At 46.2% G+C, this 13,216-nt stretch overlaps 1 non-coding gene across 1 annotated transcript; it reads left to right on the forward strand.

Annotated features, from left to right (window-relative positions):
- The first annotated feature begins 655 nt into the window (after window positions 1-655).
- On the forward strand, window positions 656-760 carry LOC128411673 (U6 spliceosomal RNA). The gene has a single exon (XR_008329880.1). It is a non-coding gene; the product is annotated as a U6 spliceosomal RNA (small nuclear RNA).
- The last annotated feature ends 12,456 nt before the right edge of the window (window positions 761-13,216 follow it).

A 13,216-nucleotide genomic window follows, 5' to 3' on the forward strand; every position in this document is an offset into this window, starting at 1 on the left:
GAGGGAGGGACCAGCTATAGATGGCTTGCAGCTGTAATGACTTTCACCTGCATTTGGGTTCTCGTTCTCGAGGTTTTCCCACAGCTCCACTCAGAGCTTGAACGGCAACATTTAGATCCCGTTTCCTCTGCGCTCAGAAACCACTGCCAGCTTGAAATTTCAGAAGGAGGGGTGAATTCCCCAAAAAGGATGTTACTTTTTTTCTGTATGCCACAACAGCTGGGAGAACATTGTTAGCAAAGAATTGGAAGAAACAAGATTTACCAACTATCAAAGAATGGCAGATGAAGATGATGGACTATATGGAACTTGCCGAACTGACTGGGAGATTCCGAGACCAGAGAGAAGAGACAGTGGAAGAAGTTTAAGGAATATTTGAAAAAATATGTCAATATTTAAACCTTACAATAGCTTTGTAAGTAGATATAGGCTGTAGGGTTAGAAGTAGAAGATAGGGTATTTTAAAATAGTATTATTTGTAAGTGATAAAATGTAAAGTTATCTTAAGTATGATTTAAAAAAAAGATGGTTAGAAATTATGATATATGTAAACTGCTAAAGATGAAGTAAAATGAAAATCAGATAAGTGGGACTTGGGGAAGCCAACTTAACAATGTTTAGAAAAATAAGGATATGGTGCTCGCTTCGGCAGCAAGTGCTCGCTTCGGCAGCACATATACTAAAATTGGAACGATACAGAGAAGATTAGCATGAAAAATAAGGATATGACAAGAATTTGTTTGTATTGTTTGTCTTTTCTGTCTGTGTTATTTATTTGTGTTATAAAATGATTTTAAAAATGGGGGGGGGAATGAAATTTCAGAAGGAGGGAGGTGGACTGGTGCTCCTTCGGCCTTCGAGCACTGGAAGAATCCTGGCAACTGGCAGGGACCCTGCGCTCTGCCCTCGGACACCTCCTGTGTCAGAAATTTGCTTGGGCAGCCACACAGAATCATAGAGTTGGAAGGGACACCAAGGGTCATCTAGTCCAACCCCCTGCAATACAGGAATCTCAACTAAAGCATATATGACAAATGGCCACCCAACCTCTGCTTAAAAAGGAAGGAGTGGGAGACCATTCCACTGGCGAACAGCTCTTACTGTCAGAAAGGTTTCCCTGGTGTTTTGTGGGAAACTCCTTTCTTGTAACTTGAATCCATTGGTTTGAGTCCTACCCTCCAGAGCAGAAGAAAACAAGCTTGTTCCCTCTTCCAACCCTTGAGATATTTGAAAATGGCTATCATATCTCCTCTCAATCTCCTCTTTTCCAGCTCCTTCATAAGGCTTGGTTTCCAAACCCTTGATCTTCTTGGTCACCCTCCACTGTACATGTTCCAGCTTGGTCGACATCCTTCTTAAATTGTGGCACCCAGAATTGGACACAGTTTTCCAGGTGTGGTCTGACCAAGGCATATTTCCTCCAACACTGGAGGGAGGGAGCACAGCCATAATGTCTGCTCGCTTTCTCCTCCATTGTTGTTGTTGTTGTTTAGTCATTTAGTCGTGTCCGACTCTTCATGACCCCATGGACCAGAGCACACCAGGCACTCCTGTCTTCCACTGGCTCCCGCAGTTTGGTCAAACTCATGCTGGTAGCTTCAAGAACACTATCCAACCATCTTGTCCTCTGTCGTCCCCTTCGCCTTGTGCCCTCCATCTTTCCCAACATCAGGGTCTTTTCCAGAGGGTCTTCTCTTCTCATGAGGTGGCCAAAATATTGGAGTCTCAGCTTCAGGATCTGTCCTTCCAGTGAGCACTCAGGGATGATTTCCTTAAGAATGGATCTCCTCCATTAATTTGCCTTTAAACTTTAAATCTAGGTTGGCAGTTATCCTTAAATCCCATGAGAGCGAATTTAAAAGTTTAACCTGGTACGCAAGCTGAGACCCTACCTGCCCACTGACTGTCTCACCAGAGTGGTGCATGCTTTGGTTATCTCTTGCTTGGACTACTGCAATGCGCTCTACGTGGGGCTACCTTTGAAGGTGACCTGGAAACTGCAACTAACCCAAAATGCGGCAGCTAGACTCGTGACTGGGAGTGGCCACCGAGACCTACATAGACTCCCAGTATGTTTCCAAGCACAATTCAAAGTGTTGGTGCTGACCTTTAAAGCCATAAACGGCCTCGGCCCAGTATACCTGAAGGAACATCTCCATCCCTATCATTCAGTCCGGACACTGAGGTCCAGCGGTCTTCTGGCAGTTCCCTTCCTGCGAGAAGTGAGGTTACAGGGAACCAGGCAAAGGGTCTTCTCGGTAGTGGCGCCCGCCCTGTGGAACGTCCTCCCATCAGATGCCAAGGCAATAAAGAACTATACCTTGGGTTGAAGTAGCTTCGGGATAAGTATTTTCGGGTTTCACGCTGCGGAGACCCTGAAGTAATGGAGTGCATTACTTCCGGGTTTTGCCGCTCACGCATGCGCAGAAGGTCAAAATGACGTCTCATGCGCGGAAGCGGCGAATCGTGACCCACAGACGCGGGTTGTGTTCGTTTCTGGATGCGAACAGGGCTCCGGAACGGATCACGTTCGCATCCATATGTACCACTGTACCTGAGTTTTAGAAGGCAGCCCTGTTTATAGAAGTTTTCAATGTTTGGTGTTTTATGGTGTTATTAATTCTGTTGGGAGCCACCCAGATGGGCGGGGTATAAAGAAATTATTATTATTATTATTATTATTATTATTATTATTATTATTATTATATTATCTGCTGTGTGAAGAAGTACTTTCCTTGATCTCTCCTGAATTTCCAGATATTCATCTCCATTGGATGTCAGGAAAGAGAAAGAAAACCTCCCCTCTATTCATTTTTCATCCAACATTCAACTTCATCTCTTCATCTGGCAATATTGTTCTAAGGAGCAGCTACGTGAAATGCATTCTCCTTGCCCATTTCCATTCTCCCTTCCTTTCCTCTCCTCTCCCCTCCCCACACCGAACCCTCCATTTATTTGGGTTTCCCCCCTCCTCCTCCCTTGGTTGCATGCTTCCCCCCCCCCATCTTCCCACACCTCACCTCATCCATTTGAATCAGTTTTGCTTGCCCCATTTTACCACGGGCAGGAAACCATATAAATGTAACATCCTCCCGGGATGTGAAATAAACATAAACATCTGCTCTGCAAATTCCCTCGCAGTGCAGCGTGTGCGTGGCATTAGAATGGACCCCAGGCTGCGAGCAGCAAAGCCAGCCTCATAAACAAAGCTCAGAGCATAAAAGGAGAGGGCCCGGCCTCGGCAGCCCACGTTCGGGAGCTGAGCATCCCTTTTGGCCCTGCAAAGCGAGGGTGGGAAGCCGCTGTGCTCTGGAGGGCCAGCGGAGAGCAGCGGAGGGGCACAAAGGCAGGGCATGGGCCGGTGGTAGGTGGTACATGTGCAGATCATGGGGATGTGCATGGCTGCTGTTGTTGTTTAGTCACTTAGTCATGTCCGACTCTTCATGACCCCATGGACCAGAGCATGCCAGGCACTCCTGTCTTCCACTGCCTCCTGCAGTTTGGTCAAACTCATGCTGGTAGCTTCAAGAACACTGTCCAACCATCTTGTCCTCTGTCGTCCCCTTCTCCTTGTGCCCTCCATCCTTCCCAACATCAGGGTCTTTTCCAGGGAGTCTTCACTTCTCATGAGGTGGCCAAAGTATTGGAGCCTCAGCTTCACGATCTGTCCTTCCAGTGAGCACTCAGGGCTGAGTTCCTTCAGAATGGATAGGTTTGATCTTCTTGCAGTCCATGGGACTCTCAAGAGTCTCCTCCAGCACCATAATTCAAAAGCATCAATTCTTCGACGATCAGCCTTCTTTATGGTCCAGCTTTCACTTCCATACATCACTACTGGGAAAATCACAGCTTTAACTATACGGACCTTTGTTAGCAAGTTGATGTCTCTGCTTTGGAGACATCACCTTGCCAACAAAGTAATAAGAGAATTATTATTATTATTATTATTATTATTATTATTATTTATTTATTTATTTATACCCTGTCCATCTGGCTGGGTTTCTCCAGCCACTCTGGGCGGCTTCCAATAGAATATTAAAATACAATAACCTATTAAACATTAAAAGCTTCCCTAAACAGGGCTGCCTTCAGATGTATTCTAAAAGTCTGGTACTTGTTTTCCTCTTTAACATCTGGTGGGAGGGCATTCCACAGGGTGGGACCCACCACCGAGAAGGCCCTCTGCCTGGTTCCCTGTAACTTGGCTTCTCGCAGTGAGGGAACCGCCAGAAGGCCCTCAGTGCTGGACCTCTGTGTCCGGGTAGAACGATGGGGGTGGAGACGCTCCTTCAGGTCTACTGGGCCGAGGCCGTTTAGGGCTTTAAAGGTCAGCACCAACACTTTGAACTGTGATTGGAAACGTACTGGGAGCCAGTGTAGGTATTTCAAGACCTACACTGGTCTCGGCGGCCTCTCCCAGTCACCAGTCTAGCTGCCTGGATTAGTTGTGGTTTCCGGGTCACCTTCAAAGGTAGCCCCACATAGTGTAAAGGGTTAACCCATTCTCTTCATCAGGATCACATGCTCCCCAGCCGTATAAGTGGCTGTTTTGCAGGTGGAGGGGGCGGGCGCTGTAATGCATGAGAATAAGACACCTCTCACGAAAGGTGGTGGTACTCTCCTTCCTTGGAGGTTTTTAAGCAGAGGTTGGGTGGCCATCTGTCATGGATGCTTTAGCTGAGATCCCTGCATCTCAGGGGGTTGGACTAGATGACCCTTGGGACCCATTTCAGCTCTATAATATATAATATAAATTCTTATTTGTACCCCGCCCATCTGGCTGGGTCTCCCCAGCCACTCTGGGCGGCTTCCAACAAAGATTAAAGATACATTAAAAAATCACACATTAAAAACTCCCCAAACAGGGCTGCCTTCAGATGTCTTCTAAATGTCAGGTAGCTGTTTATCTCTTTGACATCTGATGGGAGGGCGTTCCACAGGGCGGGTGCCACTACCAAGAAGGCCCTGTGCCTGGCTCCCTTTACAATTCTATCATTCCATGAATAACTGTACAAGGACATAGCTCATAGGTTTGCATACACACAGTGTGCACTCACTGAATGCAATGTGTGAACATCCCTGGCTAAGTCTTTTTAATTTGTGGCCTGACTGATCAAGCCAACCGAAGCCACTTACAGTGGTGCCTCGCAAGACAAAATTAATTCGTTCCGCAAGTTTTTTCTTCTTGCGAGTTTTTCGTCTTGCGAAGCACGGTTTCCCATAGGAATGCATTGAAAATCAATTAATGCGTTCCTATGGAGACCGCCTTCAGACCAGGTCCGGGGACAGTCTGTCCCCAGACCTCTTCTGAAGGCTGGCGGGGGGAGAAGGACTTTTCTCCCCACCGCCAGCCTTCAGAACAGCCTTCTGAAGGCTGGCGGTGGGAAGAAAAGCCCTTCTCCCCCCGCCAGCCTTCAGAAGAGTTCCCGCAGGGCTGCCTAGGCTGCGGATAGCAGCCTGCTGCCCAGCGCGAGGGGCACTCTGAAGCAGAGCGCCCCTCGCGCGGGGCAGACATCTGCAGCTTGGGGAGCCCTGCAGGACTTCCCCACAGGGCTCTCCAAGCTGCGGATAGCAGCCTGCTGCCCCGCGTGAGGGGCGCTCTTAAGCAGAGCGCCCCTCGCACGGGGCAGACATTTGCAGCTTGGGGAGCCCTGCAGGACTTCCCCGCAGGGCTCTCCAAGCTGCGGATAGGGGTAGCAGGCTGCTATCCACAAGCTGCGGATAGGAGCAGCAGGCTGCTATCCGCAGCTTGGAGAGCCCTGCGGGGAATGCTGTTCTGGGGAGGGAAAGCCCTCCTCCCACCGCAAGCCCCAGGAACAGAGGAGAAGCGCTGCGCGCCTTCTCCTCTGTTCCCGGACCTCCCACCGCAAGCCTTCAGGACAGGTCCAGGAACAGAGAAGAAGGCGCTCTGCGCTTCCCCGCTGTCCCCGGAGATTTCCCTATGGCCTTTCGTCTTGCGAAGCAAGCCCATAGGGAAATTCGTCTTGCGAAGCCGCTAAAAACCCTTTCGTCTTGTGGGTTTTTCATTTAGCGAGGCATTCATCTTGTGGGGCACCACTGTATTTTGGCTTCTCAGTGGCTTGATAAAACTCCTGATGTGTGACTGGGGCAGCAAAACCAGGGCACCTGTCAAGAAACTGGCAGACCACAATGCATTGGGCTTGGTGGGTCAGAATTTATGCAGATTTGGTCTGACCCGTTGCATGACCTCCACTTCATTTCATTTCCCTGATTGGAACTTTTTTCAGCCACAGTCCCTCTCGGAGCACAACTTCCTCTCATTTCAAGCAAATTTAAATTCATGACTGTATCCAGACTTGCAGGTTTAAGTTACCAGAAAATATGCTGGTTATCTTCTTCTTCTTTTTTGTATGAGTAGTATTATTACTATTAGTCTCTTGATTTGTATCTTAATTGAATAATAAGAGCAATGGGAATATTGCTCTCTTTTATCTACAAGGCTCTGTAAATACAACGGGCCTCTGAAAAGCTCACACTATTATTATGGGAAGTCATTGCTAATTGTACACATATGCCAACGAGAGAACATTTCTTTCTTTCTTTTTTTAATACAGCTCATAACTAGTTGTTACAATAAAGACATTGTTTCCAGTCCAGATCTGGGCAAAAATGCAGTTTTTCCTCCTCCTTACGTTTTGTAAACTAAGATTATGAATCGTTCAGTATAATCTGGGGCTCTTAGCCAATAACAGGATTATTTAGCAATGACGTTGCCTGGTTTCATATTTCCTGGTTTAGAAATGTGAATGTAACACTCATGTCCAATGTGAGAGGAGACTTGTGTACCAAAGTCCTCTCCTTCTCATATTTTAAAGTGAGCTAGATAAGAAATCTAATCCTCCTAGTCTGTCCAATTTACCATCCTTACTGCTCCAGAGTCTGCAGAATATAGAAAAAGTTGAAGATATTTTCTCCCTCTCCTCCTTCTGGCACCTGGCATGCTGTTCCTGCAAGTTAGGTAGCAGGAGCCCTGGGAAACATAATTTTCTCAGGGCTACTAATACCAGCATCCTCTATCACTAACACCGTCAGTAGTGCAATGGGTCCAAGTTAGCTTGTAGTTGGGCTCAGAATAAATTGAGTTGGGGGTGGGTGGGAGGGAGGGATAGTTTGGTTTTCTGAACCCAATTACAAAGCTCTCCAGGCGAGATCACCTATTCACAATTTTTGGTTTATCAGTCCACCTGACCTTACATTATTGATTAATCCATTCATTTTAAATCCACCACCACACTACCAAAACTTGATTTATAGAAACCTTTTGATGTAGACACCTTTGCCCAGCAAAAAATTCATTCCCCCAAGAGACAATGACAGCTACAAACTTGGACGACTTTAAAAGAGGATGAGATGAATTCATGGCGGAGAAGGCCAGCCATGGCTACTTGAGATGAAGACTATAGCACTCTCTGCACTTGTGTTCTCCAGCAACTGGAATTCAGAGGTAGTATCATTATTATTAATTTGAATTATATACTGCCCTTTAGGGACACGGGTGGCGCTGTGGTCTAAACCACAGAGCATAGGGCTTGCTGATCAGAAGGTCGGCGGTTCGAATCCCCGTGAAGGGGTGAGCTCCCATTGCTCAGTCCCTGCTCCTGCCAACCTAGCAGTTTGAAAGCACGTAAAGTACAAGGAGATAAATAGGTACCACTCTGGCGGGAAGGTAAACGGCGTTTCTGGGTGCTGCTCTGGTTTCACATGAACTGGAAGCTGTACGCCGGCTCCCTTGGCCAGTAAAGCGAGATGAGTGCCGCAAGCCCAGAGTTGTCCGCGACTGGACCTAATGGTCAGGGGTCCCTTTACCCTTTACCTTTACCTACTGCCCTTTATCAAAAGATCCCAGGGCGTTATGAAGGTGCAACACAACAGTCATGACTGGCAGCTGGAGATACCTTTATCCTCTTTGAATTTGTCTGCCCATCTTTTAAAGCCATCCCAGAAAAAAACAAAAACCACTGTTGTTAAGAAGAACACTGCAAACTTCAACACCTGCCTTAAACTCCTTTGCTGGGGCCTCCACAAAGACTCACAAGGAGATGCGTCAGCAGCACCTATTCAGAGGCAATTGGGATAAATGTTCATTTACCGTTTGCCTAATTGCTGGGTCCCGGCTGCAGTCCCCGATTTGTTTAGCGCTTGGGGCCAAATCCCCCTCACCTTTAAAAAAATAATAACAACAGTAATAATAATATTTCACACAAAGCCTTCTTTGTTTACAAAGGGAACTAACCTAGCACGCTGTTGGAGGAGAGGAGAAAGGACCCTTTAGAAAAGTCTGGTAATGCGTATGTCTGCCAGAATTTCTTTTGTAAAAGCAGGTCAAAGGGAAACGTAAATGGATTCTTTAAATAGCCGGGGAGGGGGCTTCCCCCTCCTCCCATTATTAAAATGAGGAAAAAATATATATAGTTAGATGATCTCTGCGAATTGATTGTTTGTTTTCAGGTGGAAAATTCCATCACCAGCGGAATCTTTTAATCCATTTTTCTCTGTTTGCCACACTAGCTTCCGAAAACTTTCACCCAAGAGGCTGCTGCTCAGCAGATCACAAATTCGCCTGTGTTGTGCATTCCCCGCCCCCCTTGCTGTAACCATGATCTTGGGAGGGGGAAATGTGCCAGGATGTTGCCTTCCCCCTCCTGCCCCAGCCCAAAACACCGTGGTAAAGCCATGTGACACCCCCCAAAAAAGCAAAAAACTTGGCCTTAACTTTTGGGGAGGGGAGCGAGAGGGAGGAAATTAGCCCAACTCATCCTTGCTTCGCCATGTCAAAAATTAAAGAGTAAACAAAGGTCCCCCGATTCCCTTGATTGCATTAATCATTCAAATGACGTATTAGCATTCTTCAGACTTGGCTGTTGCGCTTCCAAATTAACACCTCCAGGTTCAAGGGAATAGAAATTAACTGAATTATCTGGCAGCCCCAGATGTCCTGGCGTGTTCTTCCCTCTCGCTGATTTAATATGCCTGAAGAACAGTTATGATGCAGGAAAACTGCTAATGGTCAAGAAATAATTTATGACATGTGTAACGGATAGGCCCGGCTGCCTTGCACATACCAAAAAAAACCACACACAAAAAACCACAAGGAGTTTGGTCAAACAACAGATGCACATTTTGTTTCTTGGAAACTTTCTTGCCAATATGCCGTGACCTACATTTGCTGGCTGTCGTCGGAAGCCAGCTGCCTCATCTCCCTGAGTCTTTTGGGTCCATGAGTGTTGGGGGCAGATGACAACGTAGGCTGGGGCAGCACCAAACATGCCCCACCTTTCCCTCCCTCCATGGATTTATCAAATCCTGACTGGATTCGCCAGAAGCATTCCACCATTCCCTCTCTTCTGGAGTTTCTCAAATCCTGACTGGCTTCGGCCCAGGCTTCAGATTAGCTGAGGGCCACATATTTTGCACTTGGGGTCCCCTTCCAAACTAGAACATGTACATGTCTCAGTCAGAAACACTACCAGTCACTGTAGGCAACGCTGAGCAAGATGAATACTTGGTCTGACTTGGTATGTTTCCTATGTTCCCCTTTTGGCACCTGAGAGTAGGACATGTCATTTTAGGGAGCGAAACATAATTTTTGTAATTTTCTTCAGTGAGGGGTCTTTAAAATATGCTTTTGTTGTGAGGAGTTCAAATCTGCTATCTTATTTTTTTTTAATTGGACAACACTTAGCTCGGTAAGTCTACATTTGATGAAGAAGCACAAAAACTGTTTTCGGAAAACCAAGGAATTTTAATTTTACCTTTGGAAAATGTCAGGTAATGCTGAATAATAATTAATAATAATAATAATAATAATATAACTGCAAGTACTCAGCAATCATTTTCAGTGAGTTCTGCGCAATTCGAAACACATCTTATTTACCCAGCAAAAGTAAATTATGTTAATTTAACCAAAACATCTTTTGAATTCCCAAGTCATGCTACAACTTTTTTGCACCTCTCATTTGGGGAATTTGAAAGCTGAAAAATTCAACATGCCCTAATCTGAGTTGGAAAATCCCAAAAGTCCTTATCTACCACCACAGCAGTAAAAACACAACAATAATAATTTCAATAACTAAACATTGGCTGCATTTTCATGACACTCTAACTATCTACTTGGGGCAGTCACTATTACCCAGCGATAGAGGAGGGAGAAAACTATATGTACTGCTTTGAGCTTGTTGGGCTATGAATGTCATCAATACATGGTGTGTCTCCCAGCTGGCTTCCACAGCCAGCTGAAGACATTTGGGCAAAACAAGAAATGGTGTTTCCCCACCCACAAGTCAAAGTGGATGGCACCCAATGCCAGCCAAGTTACTTTGCCAGTTGTGGCAGAAAATCCCTATTCTCCTCCCTGGTGCTAAACACAAGAACTCATTATATAATTAAGAATTTGCTGACTTTTTATGGCACCCAAAGTCAGCTGCCTGAGATGGCCACATCACTCTCCCTCATGATAGAGGCAGCCTTGAATATTGCCCTTGAATCCTTCTTTGCTGCTCATTGTGGTATTTGGAGGTTTGGCTCCCATTGTCTCCTGGGTGTCCGAACATTCACACAGCCATCATAGGTTTGAGACGATGCAACATAATGGACAGTTCAGGAACTCAGGAATGGTCCGAGGCAATTTGATGATCTGAGTTGAAGGACAAGATGGCAAATTCAGGCATTCTGAATTGTTCGATGCAGTTTCCCCAGCCAAGCAATGTGTACAAAAATGCATTTGCTAGGCCAAAGTGTGCATATATTCACGAAAATCATATATAAAATGCATGATTCACCCAATAATAATAATAATAATAATAATAATAATAATAATAATAATGTTGCTGTTCTTCAGTCATTTAGTCATGTCCGACTCTTCGTGACCCCATGGACCAGAGCACGCCAGGGACTCCTGTCTTCCACTGCCTCCCGCAGTTTGGTCAGACTCATGCTGGTAGCTTCGAGAACACTGTCCCACCATCTCGTCCTCTGTCGTCCCCTTCTCCTTGTGCCCTCCATCTTTCCCAACATCAGGGTCTTTTCCAGGGAGTCTTCTCTTCTCATGAGGTGGCCAAAGTATTGGAGCCTCAGCTTCACTATCTGTCCTTCCAGTGAGCACTCAGGGCTGATTTCCTTAAGAATGGATAGGTTTGATCTTCTTACAGTCCATGGGACTCTCAAGAGTCTCCTCCAGCACCATAATTCAAAAGCATCAATTATTTGGCAATCAGACTTCTTTATTGACCAGCTTTCACTTCCATACATCACTACTGGGAAAACCATAGCTTTAACTATACGGACCTTTGTTGGCAAGGTGATGTCTCTGCTTTTTAAGATGCTGTCTAGGTTTGTCAATAATAATAATAATAATTTGTTATTTATACCCTGCCCATCTGGCTGGGTTTCCCCAGCTACTCTGGGCGGCTTCCAACAAAATATTAAAAATACATTAAAACATCAAATATTTAAAATTTCCCAATACAGGGCTGCCTTCAGATGTCTTCTAAAAGTTTTATAGTTATTTATCTCCTTGACATCTAATGGGAAGGTGCTCCACAGGGCAGGCGCCACTACCAAGAAGGCCTTCTGCCTGGTTCCCTGTAACTTCAATTCTTGCAGTGGGGGAACCACCAGAAGGCCCTCGGAGATGGATCTCAGTGTCCGGGCTGAATGACGGGGATGGAGATGCTCCTTCGGTATACAGGGTATGTGCATTATTGCATTGATTGCTCGGTTGTCAAACTGCATTGCAAGATTCAGAGCAGCAAATCTCAAAGGCTGGCTGCGTTTCAGTTTGTGTGTTGTTTTAGAAAGTGCTAATTGCAGAGGTTCGCCTCTGAAGGCAAACCAAATTGCATTGCTGCCCCATCCTTAGTCAGACCATATATCTCTACATGGTCTAGACCAGGAGTAGGCAACCTAAGACCCGTGGGCCGGATGCGGCCCAATCGTCTTCTCAATCCAGCCCGCAGTTGGTCTGGGAATCAGCATGTTTTTATATGCATAGAATGTGTCTTTTTATTTAAAATGCATCTCTGGTTTATTTGTGGAGCCTGCCTAATGTTCCGACATCACCTTGCCGACAAAGGCCCGTATAGTTAAAGCTATGGTTTTCCCAGTAGTGATGTATGGAAGTGAAAGATGGAACATAAAGAAAGCTGTTCGCTGAAGAATTGATGCTTTTGAATTATGGTGCTAGAGTAGACTCTTGAGAGTCCCATGGACTGCAAGAAGATCAAACCTCTCCATTCTGAAGGAATCAGCCCTGAGTGCTCACTGGAAGGACAGATCATGAAGCTGAGGCTCCAATACTTTGGCCACCTCATGAGAAGAGAAGACTCCCTGGAAAAGACCCTGATGTTGGGAAAGATGGAGGGCACAAGGAGAAGGGGACAACAGAGGACGAGATGGTTGGACAGTGTTCTCGAAGCTACCAGCATGAGTTTGACCAAACTGTGGGAGGCAGTGGAAGACAGGAGTGCCTGGTGTGCTCTGGTCCATGGAGTCACGAAGAGTCGGACCCCTACTAAATGAGTAAACAACAACAAGAGTGTGTGCTTTTATTTAAAATGCATTTGTTATTTGTGGGGCATAGGAATTCGTTCATTTCCCTCCCTGCCCCCCAATATAGTCCAGCCCACCACATGGTCTGAGGGACAGTGGACCGGCCCACAACTGAAAAAGGTTGCTGACCCCTGGTCTACACTGACTGGCAACGGCTCTTCAATGTCTCAGATAGAGAAACACTCCTGTCCCTATCTGGAGATAACGGGAACTGAACCTGGGAACTTTTGCATGCAAAGCAGATATTCTGCCGCTGAGCAATGCCCTTTGTACTACCTGGGTACCAACAAGCTACTCAGAGGTCATAACAAGTAGATTGACCTGCCCTGCACACTCTCATTTCCCCCCGGTCTGCAAGAACATCAGAAAAACACCCCAACTTCGATGCCAGCCTTGGCACTCGCAAAATATTTCCCATCCAATTTCTCTGTTTCCTGCGTACGTGGAAGGCAATGTGCAGGGAAGGGCCAGGGGGGAAGAGAACGGGTTCCATTGCCAAAAGCATCACCTGGGTCCAACGGTAGCAAAATAACAAGCAGAACAGCAGCTAATTTTTCATGCCTCGGTGGCAAGCGCCACATTCACTGTTTATTAAATGACAGTCGCCGCAGTGACTCTTCCTCACACGTCGAGCCCAGAAGTGTACGCT

This window comes from Podarcis raffonei, chromosome 3, assembly GCF_027172205.1.
Source record: "Podarcis raffonei isolate rPodRaf1 chromosome 3, rPodRaf1.pri, whole genome shotgun sequence".
Classification (NCBI taxonomy): domain Eukaryota; kingdom Metazoa; phylum Chordata; class Lepidosauria; order Squamata; family Lacertidae; genus Podarcis; species Podarcis raffonei.